Here is a 12,236-nt window from a genome sequence, read left to right as displayed (position 1 = left end):
AAAGTAATTAACATAGATAAATAAGATTGGGTTGTCTCCCAATAAGCTCTTCTTTAATGTCAGCTTGACAGTGAGCTCTTAGAGAGCTTCACAGAAAGTCAGAGCTTAATGGTGGCCTCCCAACACCAAACTTAGAAGTTGAGTGTGGGGGCTCTGTTTGACTCTGTATTGAGAGAAGCTTTTCATGCTTCTTCTCCATTGTTACAGGGGAAGATCCTTGAGCTTTAAACACAAGGTAGTTCTCATGCAATTGTAGGACCAACTCTCCTATGTCCACATCAATCACAACTCTTGCTGTGGCTAGGAAGGGCCTTCCAAGGATGATGCATTCATCCTCATCCTTCCCAGTGTCTAGGATTATGAAGTCAGCAGGAATGTAGAGGCCTTCAACCTTTACTAAGACATCCTCTACAAGTCCATAAGCCTGTTTCATTGATTTGTCTGCCATCTCTAGTGAGATTCTTACAGCTTGTACCTCAAAGATCCCCAGTTTCTCCATTACAGAGAGTGGTATGAGGTTTATACCTGACCCCAGATCACACAGAGCCTTCTCAAAGGTTATAGTGCCTATGGTACAAGGTATTAAGAACCTTCCGGGATCCGGTTTCTTCTGAGGTAATTTCTGTTGAACCAAGGCATTCAGTTCATTGAAGAGCAATAGAGGTTCATCCTCACAAGTCTCATTACCAAATAACTTGGCATTTGGTACGCGGAATCGTGATTACACTTTATTTATGTAAAATTCATTGCTCTTTCTTTCCCTGGTAATGGCGCCAAAAACATGATGCCAAGACCATGGTTCACAACTCCGTGTAACTAACCAGCAAGTGCACTGGGTCGTCCAAGTAATACCTTACGTGAGTAAGGGTCGAATCCCACGGAGATTGTCGGTATGAAGCAAGCTATGGTCACCTTGCAAATCTCAGTTAGGCAGATATAAATTGATAATGGTGTTTTCGAATAATAAATAATAGAATAGGGATAGAAATACTTATGTAATTTATTGGCGAGAATTTCAGATAAGAGAATGGAGATGCTTCCGTTCCTCTGAACCTCTGCTTTCCTGCTATCTTCATCCAGTCAGTTTTATTCCTTTCCATGGCTGGCTTTATGTGATACATCACCACTGTCAATGGCTACTTTCGGTCATCTCTCGGGAAAATGATCCAATGCCCTGTCACGGCACGGCTAATCGTCTGGAGGCATCACCCTTGTCAATGGCTTCATCTTATCCTCTCAGTGAATAATATGCTCACGCACCCTGTCACGGCACGGCTATTCATCTGTCGGTTCTCGATCATGCTGGAATAGGATTTACTATCCTTTTGCGTCTGTCACTAACGCCCTGCAATCGCGAGTTAGGAGCTCGTCACAGTCATTCAATCATTGAATCCTACTCGGAATACCACAGACAAGGTTTAGACCTTCCGGATTCTCTTGAATGCCGCCATCATTCTAGCTTACGCCACGAAGATTCTGGTTGGGAGATCTAAGAGATATTCATTCTAGCTTATTTCATGTAGAACGGAAGTGTTTGTCAGGCACGTGTTCATAGGGGAGAATGGTGATGAGCGTCACACATAATCATCACCTTCATCACGTTCTTGGGTGCGAATGGATATCTTAGAAGCGAAATAAGATGAATTGAATAGAAAACAGTAGTACTTTGCATTAATCTTTGAGGAACAACAGAGCTCCACACCTTAATCTATGGAGTGTAGAAACTCTACCGTATGAAAATACATAAGTGAAGGTCCAGGCATGGCCGAGATGGCCAGCCCCCAAAACGTGATCACAGGATCAAAATAAATCCAAGATGTCTAATACAATAGTAAAAGGTCCTATTTATAATAAACTAGCTACTAGGGTTTACATGAGTAAGTAATTGATGCATAAATCCACTTCCTGGGCCCACTTGGTGTGTGTTTGGGCTGAGCTTGAGTGTTGCACGTGTAGAGGTCCTTCTTGGAGTTGAACGCCAGCTTTTGTGCCAGTTTGGGCGTTCAACTCTGGTTTTGGCTCCTTTTCTGGCGCTGGACGCCAGATTTGGGCAGAAAGCTGGCGTTGAACGCCAGTTTACATCGTCAATTCTTGGCCAAAGTATGGACTATTATATATTGCTGGAAAGCCCTAGATGTCTAATTTCCAACGCAATTGGAAGCGCGCCATTTAGAATCCAGCAGTCCTTTTTCAACCTCTGAATCTGATTTCTGCTCATGTCCCTCAATTTCAGCCAGAAAATACCTGAAATCACAGAAAAACACACAAACTCATAGTAAAGTCCAGAAATGTGAATTTAACATAAAAACTAATGAAAACATCCCTAAAAGTAACTAGATCCTACTAAAAACATACTAAAAACAATGCCAAAAAGCGTATAAATTATCCGCTCATCACAACACCAAACTTAAATTGTTGCTTGTCCCCAAGCAACTGAAAATCAAATAGGATAAAAAGAAGAGAATATACTATAAATTCCAAACTATCAGTGAAACAGAGCTTCAATCATATGAGCGGGACTTATAGCTTTTTGCCTCTTGAATAGTTTTGGCATCTCACTTTATCCATTGAGGTTCAGAATGATTGGCATCTATAGGAACTTCAGATTTCGAATAGTGTTATTGATTCTCCTAGTTCAGTATGATGATTCTTGAACACAGCTTTTTTATGAGTCTTGGCCGTGGCCCTAAGCACTTTGTTTTCCAGTATTACCACCGGATACATAAATGCCACAGACACATAATTGGGTGAACCTTTTCAGATTGTGACTTAGCTTTGCTAAAGTCCCCAATTAGAGGTGTCCAGGGTTCTTAAGCACACTCTTTTTTTTTTTTGCTTTGGACCTTGACTTTAACCGCTCAGTCTCAAGTTTTCACTTGACACCTTCACGCCACAAGCACATGGTTAGGGACAGCTTGGTTTAGCTGCTTAGACCAGGATTTTATTCCTTTAGGCCCTCCTATCCACTGATGCTCAAAGCCTTGGGATCCTTTTTATTGCCCTTGCCTTTTTGTTTTAAGGGTTATTGGCTTTTTGCTCTTGCCTCTTGGTTTTAAGAGCTTTGGCTTTTTATGCTTGCTTTTTCTTTTTTTTTTTTCTATTTTTTTTTCGCCTATTTTTTTTTTCTGCAAGCTTTGTTCTTTGTTGCTTTTTCTTGCTTCAAGAATCATTTTTATGATTTTTCAGATTATCAAATAACATGTCTCCTAGTCATCATTCTTTCAAGAGCCAACATATTTAACATTCTTAAACAACAACTTCAAAAGACATATGCACTGTTCAAGCATACATTCAGAAAACAAGAAGCATTGTCACCACATCAATATAATTAAGCTAAGTTCAAGGATAAATTCGAAACTCATGTACTTCTTGTTCTTTTGAATTAAAACAATTTTTTATTTAAGAGAGGTGATGGATTCATAGGACATTCATAATTTTAAGACATAATTACTACTACTAATGATCATGTAATGAAGACACAAACATAGATAAGCACATAACATAGGAAATGAAAAACAGAAGAAAGAAGAACAAGGAATGAATCCACCTTAGTGATGGTGGCGTTTCCTTCTTGAGGAACCAATGATGTCCCTAAGCTCTTCTATGTCTCTTCCTTGTCTTTATTGCTCCTCCCTCATTCCTTTTTGATCTTCTCTTATTTCATGAAGCATGATGGAGTGCTCTTGATGTTCCACCCTTAGTTGTCCCATATTGGAACTCAATTCTCTTAGGGAGGTGTTGATTTGCTCCCAATAGTTTTGTGGAGGAAAGTGCATTTGAGGCATTTCCGGGATCTCATGGTGATGAGCTTCATACGCCTCTTGAGCCCCATGAATGGGCTCTCTTGCTTGCTCCATCTTCTTCTTAGTGATGGGCTTGTCCTCTTTAATGAGGATATCTCCCTCTATGTCAATCCCAGCCGAATTGCATAGGTGGCAGATGAGGTGAGGAAAGGCTAACCTTGCCATAGTGGAGGACTTGTCAGCCACCTTGTAGAGTTCTTGAGGTATAATCTCATGAACTTCCACCTCTTCTCCAATCATGATGCTATGGATCATGATGGCCCGGTCTATAGTAACTTCAGACCGGTAGCTAGTGGAAATGATTGAGCATTGAATGAACTCCAACCATCCTCTAGCTACAGGCTTGAGGTCCAATCTTCTTAGTTGAACTGGCTTGCCTTTGGAGTCAATCTTCCATTGAGCTCCTTCTACACATATGTCCATAAGGACTTGGTCTAACCTTTGATCAAAGTTGACTCTCCTTGTGTAGGGGCGTGCGTTCTCTTCCATGTTTGGCAAGTTGAACGCCAGCCTCACATTTTTCGGACTAAAATCTAAGTATTTTCCCCGAACCATTGTAACATAGTTCTTTGGATCCGGTTTTTTACTTTGATCATGGTTCTTGGTGATCCATGCATTGGCATAGAACTCTTGAACCATTAGGATGCCGACTTGTTGGATGGGATTTGTTAGAACTTCCCAACCTCTTCTCTGAATTTCATGTCGGATCTCCGGATACTCATTTCTTTTGAGTTTGAAAGGGACCTCGGGGATCACCTTCTTCTTGGCCACAACATCATAGAAGTGGTCTTGATGGGCTTTGGAGATGAACCTTTCCATCTCCCATGACTCGGAGGTTGAAGCTTTTATCTTCCCTTTCCCCTTTCTAGAGGATTCTCTGGTCTTAGGTGCCATCAATGGTAATGGAAAAACAAAAAGCTTATGCTTTTACCACACCAAACTTAGAATATTGCTCGTCCTCGAGCAATAAACAAAAGAATAGAAGAAGAAGAAGAAGAAATATGGAGAGGGAGAGGGAGATGTGGTTTCGGCCAAGAGGAGTGTAGAGGGGTGTGTTGTGTGAATTTGATGAAGAATGGAGGTCTTTATATAGGGAAGGGAGGGGGGAAAGGTTTCGGCCATATGGGTGGGTTTGGGTGGGAAATTGGTTTTGAATTTTGGAGGTAGGTGGGGTTTATGAGGTAGGTTTATGGGGAAGAGTGGATGGATATGAGTGGTGAAGAGGTGATGGGGAAGAGAGTTTATGGGGTTGTGTGAAAGAGAGTGGTGAGAAGAAGTGAGTGGAGGTAGGTGGGGATCCTGTGGGGTCCACAGATCCTGAGGTGTTCAAGGATTTACATCCCTGCACCCATTAGGCATGTAAAAATGCCTTTGTACACAACCCTGGGCGTTCAGCGCCAGGTTGGTGGCCATTTTGGGCGTTCAACGCCCATTTGTGTGCCATTTCTGGCGTTGAACGCCAGAACCATGCCTGTTCTGGCGTTCAGCGCCCAGAAGCTGCCCATTTTGGGCGTTCAGCGCCAGAACCATGCTCTGTTCTGGCGCTGAACGCCAGACAGATGCTCCTCCAGGTTGTGATTTTTCTTCTGCTGTTTTTGATTCCGTTTTCAATTTTTATATTTATTTTGTGACTCCACATGATCATGAACCTACAAAGACATATAACTAAGAAAAATATAGTTAGATAAATAAAAATTGGGTTGCCTCCCAACAAGCGCTTCTTTAATGTCAATAGCTTGATAGTGGGCTCTCATGGAGCTTCACAGATGTGCAGAGCTTTGTTGAGACTCACCAACACCAAACTTAGAGTTTGGATATGGGAGTTCAACACCAAACTTAGATTTTGGTTGTGGCCTCCCAACACCAAACTTAGAGTTTGACTGTGGGGGCTTGGGTTGACTCTGCTTTGAGAGAAGCTTTTCATGCTTCCTCTCCATGGTTGCAGAGGGAGATCCTTGAGTTTTAAACACAAGGGAGTCCTCATTCCATTGAAGGATTAGTTCACCTCTGTCAACATCAATCACAGCTCTTGCTGTGGCCAGAAAAGGTCTTCCTAGGATGATGGATTCATCCTCTTCCTTTCCAGTATCCAGGACTATGAAATCAGCAGGGATGTAAAGGCCTTCAACCTTTACTAACATGTCCTTTACTTGTCCATAAGCCTGTTTTCTTGAACTGTCTGCCATCTCTAATAAGATTTTAGCAGCTTGCACCCCATAGATTCCCAGTTTCTCTATTACAGAGAGGGGCATGAGGTTTATTCCTGAACCAAGGTCACACAGAGCCTTAAAGATCATGGTGCCTATGGTACAGGGTATTATGAACTTTCCAGGATCCTGTCTCTTCTGTGGCAATGTCAGTTGATCCAGATCACTTAGTTCATTGATGAACAAGGGAGGTTCAACTTGCCAAGTATCAATACCAAATAATTTGGCATTCAGCTTCATGATTGCACCAAGAAGCTTGGCAGTTTGCTCTTTAGTAACATCCTCATTCTCTTCAGAAGAGGAGTACTCATCAGAGCTCATGAAGGGCATAAGGAGGTTCAGTGGAATCTCTATGGTCTCTAGATGAGCCTCAGAGTCCTTTGGTTCCTCAGAGGGAAGCTCCTTATTGATCACTGGACGTCCCAGGAGGTCTTCCTCCTTGGGATTCACTTCCTCTCCTTCCTTTACAGGTTCGGCCATGGTGCTTATGTCAATGGCCTTGCACTCTCCTTTTGGATTCTCTTCTGTATTGCTTGGGAGAGTACTAGGAGGGATTTCAGTGATCCTTTTACTCAGCTGGCCCACTTGTGCTTCCAGATTTTTAATGGAAGATCTTGTTTCATTCATGAAACTTACAGTGGCCTTAGACATATCAGAGACTAAGTTTGCCAAATTAGAAGTATTTTGTTCAGAGTTCTCTGTTTGTTGCTGAGTAGATGATGGAAAAGGTTTATTATTGTTAAACCTGTTTTTTCCACCATTATTAAAGCCTTGTTGAGGCTTTTGATCCTTCCATGAGAAATTTGGATGATTTCTCCATGATGAGTTATAGGTGTTTCCATAAGGTTCACCTAAGTAATTCACCTCTGCTATTGCAGGGTTCTCAGGATCATAAGCTTCTTCTGCATAAGAAGCCTCTTGAGTACTGTTGGATGCCGCTTGCATTCCATGCAGACTCTGAGAAATCATATTGACTTGCTGAGTCAATATTTTGTTCTGAGCCAATATGGCATTCAGAGTATCAACTTCAAGAACTCCCTTCTTCATAGGCGTCCCATTACTCACAGGATTCCTTTCAGAAGTGTACATGAACTGGTTATTAGCAACCATGTCAATGAGTTCTTGATCTTCTGCAGGCGTTTTCTTTAGGTGAATGGATCCACCTGCAGAAGTGTCCAGTGACATCTTTGATAGCTCAGATAGACCATCATAGAATATATCTAGGATGGTCCATTCTGAAAGCATGTCAGAAGGACACTTTTTGGTCAACTGTTTGTATCTTTCCCAAGCTTCATAGAGGGATTCACCTTCTTTCTGTCTGAAGGTTTGAACATCAGCTCTAAGCTTGCTCAGCTTTTGAGGAGGAAAGTACTTGGCTAAGAAAGCCGTGACCAGCTTATCCCAAGAGTTCAGGCTATCTTTAGGTTGAGAGTCCAACCAGATTCTAGCTCTGTCTCTTACAGCAAAAGGGAACAGCATGAGCCTGTAGACTTCAGGATCTACTCCATCAGTCTTAACAGTATCACATATCTGCAAGAATTCAGTTAAGAACTGAAAAGGATCTTCAGATGAAAGTCCATGAAACTTGCAGTTCTGCTGCATCAGAGAAACTAATTGAGGTTTCAGCTCAAAGTTGTTTGCTCCAATGGTAGGAATGGAGATGCTTCTTCCATGTAAATTGGAATTAGGTGCAGTAAAGTCACCAAGCATCCTCCTTTCATTATTATTATTTTCAGCTGCCATCTCCTCTTCCTGTTCGAAAATTTCTGAAAGGTTATCTTTAGATTGTTGTATTTTAGCTTCTCTTAATTTTTTCTTCAGAGTCCTTTCAGGTTCTGGATCTGCTTTAACAAGAATGTTCTTGTCCTTGCTCCTGCTCATATGACAAAGAAGAGGGCACAGAAAAAATAGTAATAATAATATGGATCCTTTATAATAATATGGATCCTTAATAATAATCTGAACTCAGAGAGAGAGGGGGTTCGGATTTTTGGAGAGTTGAAGGAAAGATGTTAGTATATCAATAAACAAATAGAAGAAGATGAGAGGGGGAAGTGAATTTTCGAAAACAATTTTTGAAAAAGAGTTAGTGATTTTCGAAAATAGTTTTTGAAAAAGGTTAGTATTTTTTTTTTCGAAAAATTTTTATAATTAAAAATAGAAATAATTAGTTAATTAAAAAGAAATTTTGAAAAAGAGGGGAGATATTTTCGAAAACTAGAGAGAGAGTTAGTTAGGTAGTTTTGAAAAAGTTAAGAAACAAACAAAAAGTTAGTTAGTTAGTTGGAACAAATTTTGAAAAGATAAGAAGTTAGGAAGTTAGAAAAGATATTTTGAAATCATATTTTTGAAAAAGATAAGATAAGAAGATATTTTTGAAAAGATATGATTGAAATTAGTTTTTGAAAAAGATTTGATTTTTTTAAAATCACAATTAATGACTTGATTCACAAGAAATCACAACATATGATTCTAGAACTTAAAGTTTGAATCTTTCTTAACAAGTAAGTAACAAACTTGAAATTTTTGAATCAAAACATTAATTGATTATGTTATTTTTGAAAATTTGGTATAAAAATAAGAAAAAGATTTTTGAAAAATATTTTTGGAATTTTCGAAAATAACTAAGAATTTTGAAAAAGATTTTGAAAAAGATAAGATTTTCAAATTGAAATTTTGATTTGACTCATGAGAAACAATTTGATTTTAAAAATTTTGAAAAAGTCAATCCAAATTTTCGAATTTGATGAGAGAAAAATGGAAAGATATTTTTTTTTATTTTTAAATTTTTATGATGAGAAAGAAAAAACAAGAAAAATGATGCAATGCATGAAATTTTTAGATCAAAACATGTGATGCATGCAAGAATGCTATGAATGTCAAGATGAACACCCAGAACACTATGAATGTCAAGATGAACATCATAGACACAATTTTAAAAAACTTTTAATGCAAAGAAAACATGCAAGACACCAAACTTAGAATTCTTTAATGCTTAGACACTAAGAATTCAAGAATGCATATGAAAAACAATAAAAGACACAAAACAAAAAATCATCAAGATCAAACAAGAAGACTTACCAAGAACAACTTGAAGATCATGAAGAACACTATGAATGCATGATATTTTCGAAAAATGCAAGATGCATATACAAGTGACACCAAACTTATGATATGACTCAAGACTTAAACAAGAAACACAAAAAAATATTTTTGATTTTTATGATTTTCTAATTTTTTTGGATTTTTCGAAAATTAATAGAAAAAGGAAAATAAGGATTCCAAAATTTTTAATATGAATTCCAGGAATCTTGCATTCTTAGTCTAAAGCTTCAGTCCAGGAATTAGACATGGCTCACTAGCCAGCCAAGCTTTCAATGAAAGCTCCGGTCCAAAACACTAGACATGGTCAATGGCCAGCCAAGCTTCAGAAAGATATCAGAATATACTGCTCATTACTTATCAAATATGTAACTTGCCTCTATGCTGATGGTTTGGAAGCCTCAGTCCAAATGAATTTAGACATGGCTTTACAGCCAGCTAGGCTTCACATGCTTCATGAAACACTAGAATTCATTCTTAAAAATTTTTAAGTCATAGAATAATTTATTTTTGAAAACATTATTTTTATTATTATTAAATTTTTTTTTTTCGAAAACAAAAGAAAAATTTTTGAAAGATTTTTGAAAAATTTTTGAAAATAAAACAAAAAGAAAATTACCTAATCTGAGCAACAGGATGAACCGTCAGTTGTCCATACTCAAACAATCCCCGGCAACGGCGCCAAAAACTTGGTGCACGAAATTGTGATGCCCAGGCTCGAACAATCCCCGGCAACGGCGCCAAAAACTTGGTACGCGGAATCGTGATTACACTTTAATTATGTAAAATTCATTGCTCTTTCTTTCCCTGGTAATGGCGCCAAAAACATGATGCCAAGACCATGGTTCACAACTCCGTGTAACTAACCAGCAAGTGCACTGGGTCGTCCAAGTAATACCTTACGTGAGTAAGGGTCGAATCCCACGGAGATTGTTAGTATGAAGCAAGCTATGGTCACCTTGCAAATCTCAGTTAGGCAGATATAAATTGATAATGGTGTTTTCGAATAATAAATAATAGAATAGGGATAGAAATACTTATGTAATTTATTGGCGAGAATTTCAGATAAGCGAATGGAGATGCTTCCGTTCCTCTGAACCTCTGCTTTCCTGCTATCTTCATCCAGTCAGTTTTATTCCTTTCCATGGCTGGCTTTATGTGATACATCACCACTGTCAATGGCTACTTTCGGTCATCTCTCGGGAAAATGATCCAATGCCCTGTCACGGCACGGCTAATCGTCTGGAGGCATCACCCTTGTCAATGGCTTCATCTTATCCTCTCAGTGAATAATATGCTCACACACCCTGTCACGGCACGGCTATTCATCTGTCGGTTCTCGATCATGCTGGAATAGGATTTACTATCCTTTTGCGTCTGTCACTAACGCCCTGCAATCGCGAGTTAGGAGCTCGTCACAGTTATTCAATCATTGAATCCTACTCGGAATACCACAGACAAGGTTTAGACCTTCTGGATTCTCTTGAATGCCGCCATCATTCTAGCTTACGCCACGAAGATTCTGGTTGGGAGATCTAAGAGATATTCATTCTAGCTTATTTCATGTAGAACGGAAGTGTTTGTTAGGCACGTGTTCATAGGGGAGAATGGTGATGAGCGTCACACATAATCATCACCTTCATCACGTTCTTGGGTGCGAATGGATATCTTAGAAGCGAAATAAGATGAATTGAATATAAAACAGTAGTACTTTGCATTAATCTTTGAGGAACAGCAGAGCTCCACACCTTAATCTATGGAGTGTAGAAACTCTACCGTATGAAAATACATAAGTGAAGGTCCAGGCATGGCCGAGATGGCCAGCCCCCAAAACGTGGTCACAGGATCAAAATACAATCCAGGATGTCTAATACAATAGTAAAAGGTCCTATTTATAATAAACTAGCTACTAGGGTTTACATGAGTAAGTAATTGATGCATAAATCCACTTCCTGGGCCCACTTGGTGTGTGTTTGGGCTGAGCTTGAGTGTTGCACGTGTAGAGGTCCTTCTTGGAGTTGAACGCCAGCTTTTGTGCCAATTTGGGCGTTCAACTCTGGTTTTGGCTCCTTTTCTGGCGCTGGACGCCAGATTTGGGCAGAAAGTTGGCGTTGAACGCCTGTTTATGTCGTCTATTATTGGCCAAAGTATGGACTATTATATATTTCTGGAAAGCCCTGGATGTCGACTTTCCAACTCAATTGGAAGCGCGCCATTTCGAGTTCTGTAGCTCCAGAAAATCCACTTTGAATGCAGGGAGGTCAGAATCCAACAGCATCAGCAGTCCTTTTTCAACCTCTGAATCTGATTTCTGCTCAAGTCCCTCAATTTCAGCCAGAAAATACCTGAAATCACAAAAAAACACACAAACTCATAGTAAAGTCCAGAAATGTGAATTTAACATAAAAACTAATGAAAACATCCCTAAAAGTAACTAGATCCTACTAAAAACATACTAAAAATAATGCCAAAAAGCGTATAAATTATCCGCTCATCAGCATTCAGCTTCATGATTGCTCCTAGAGACCGAGTAACTTGCTCTTCAACAATATCTTCATCCTCTTCAGAGGAAGAATACTCATCAGAGCTCATGAATGGCAACAGTAAGTTCAGTGGAATCTCTATGGTCTCTGTATAAGCCTCAGATTTATTTGGTTCCTCATTTGGGAACTCCTTAGTGGTCAGTGGATGTTTATTGAGGTCTTCCTCATTGGAAATCACTGCCTCTTCCTCCTCTATAGGTTCGGCCACTTTGGATATATTGATGGCCTTGCACTCTCTCTTTGGATTCTCTTCTGTATTGCTTGGGAGAGTACTAGGAGGGATTTCAGTAACTCTTTTACTCAGCTGACCCACTTGTGCCTCCAAATTTCTGATGGATGACCTTGTTTTAGTCATGAAACTGAGAGTGGTCTTAGATAGATCAGAGACTATGGTTGCTAAGTCAGAAAGGCTCTGCTTAGAATTCTCTGTCTGTTGCTGAGAAGATGATGGAAAAGGCTTGCTATTGCCAAACCTATTTCTCCCACCATTATTATTATTGAAGCCTTGTTGAGGCTTCTGTTGATCCTTCCATGAGAAATTTGGTTGATTTCTCCATGAAGGATTATAAGTGTTTCCATAG

At 39.5% G+C, this 12,236-nt stretch overlaps 1 non-coding gene across 1 annotated transcript; it reads left to right on the top strand.

The window, feature by feature from the left end:
- Nucleotides 1–7,249: 7,249 nt before the first annotated feature.
- Nucleotides 7,250–7,357, top strand: LOC112780723 (small nucleolar RNA R71). Its single transcript, XR_003191540.1, has one exon. It is a non-coding gene; the product is annotated as a small nucleolar RNA R71 (small nucleolar RNA).
- Nucleotides 7,358–12,236: the final 4,879 nt, after the last annotated feature.

This window comes from Arachis hypogaea, chromosome 19, assembly GCF_003086295.3.
Source record: "Arachis hypogaea cultivar Tifrunner chromosome 19, arahy.Tifrunner.gnm2.J5K5, whole genome shotgun sequence".
Lineage (NCBI taxonomy): Eukaryota > Viridiplantae > Streptophyta > Magnoliopsida > Fabales > Fabaceae > Arachis > Arachis hypogaea.
This window is presented reverse-complemented; position numbering and strand designations above follow the sequence as displayed.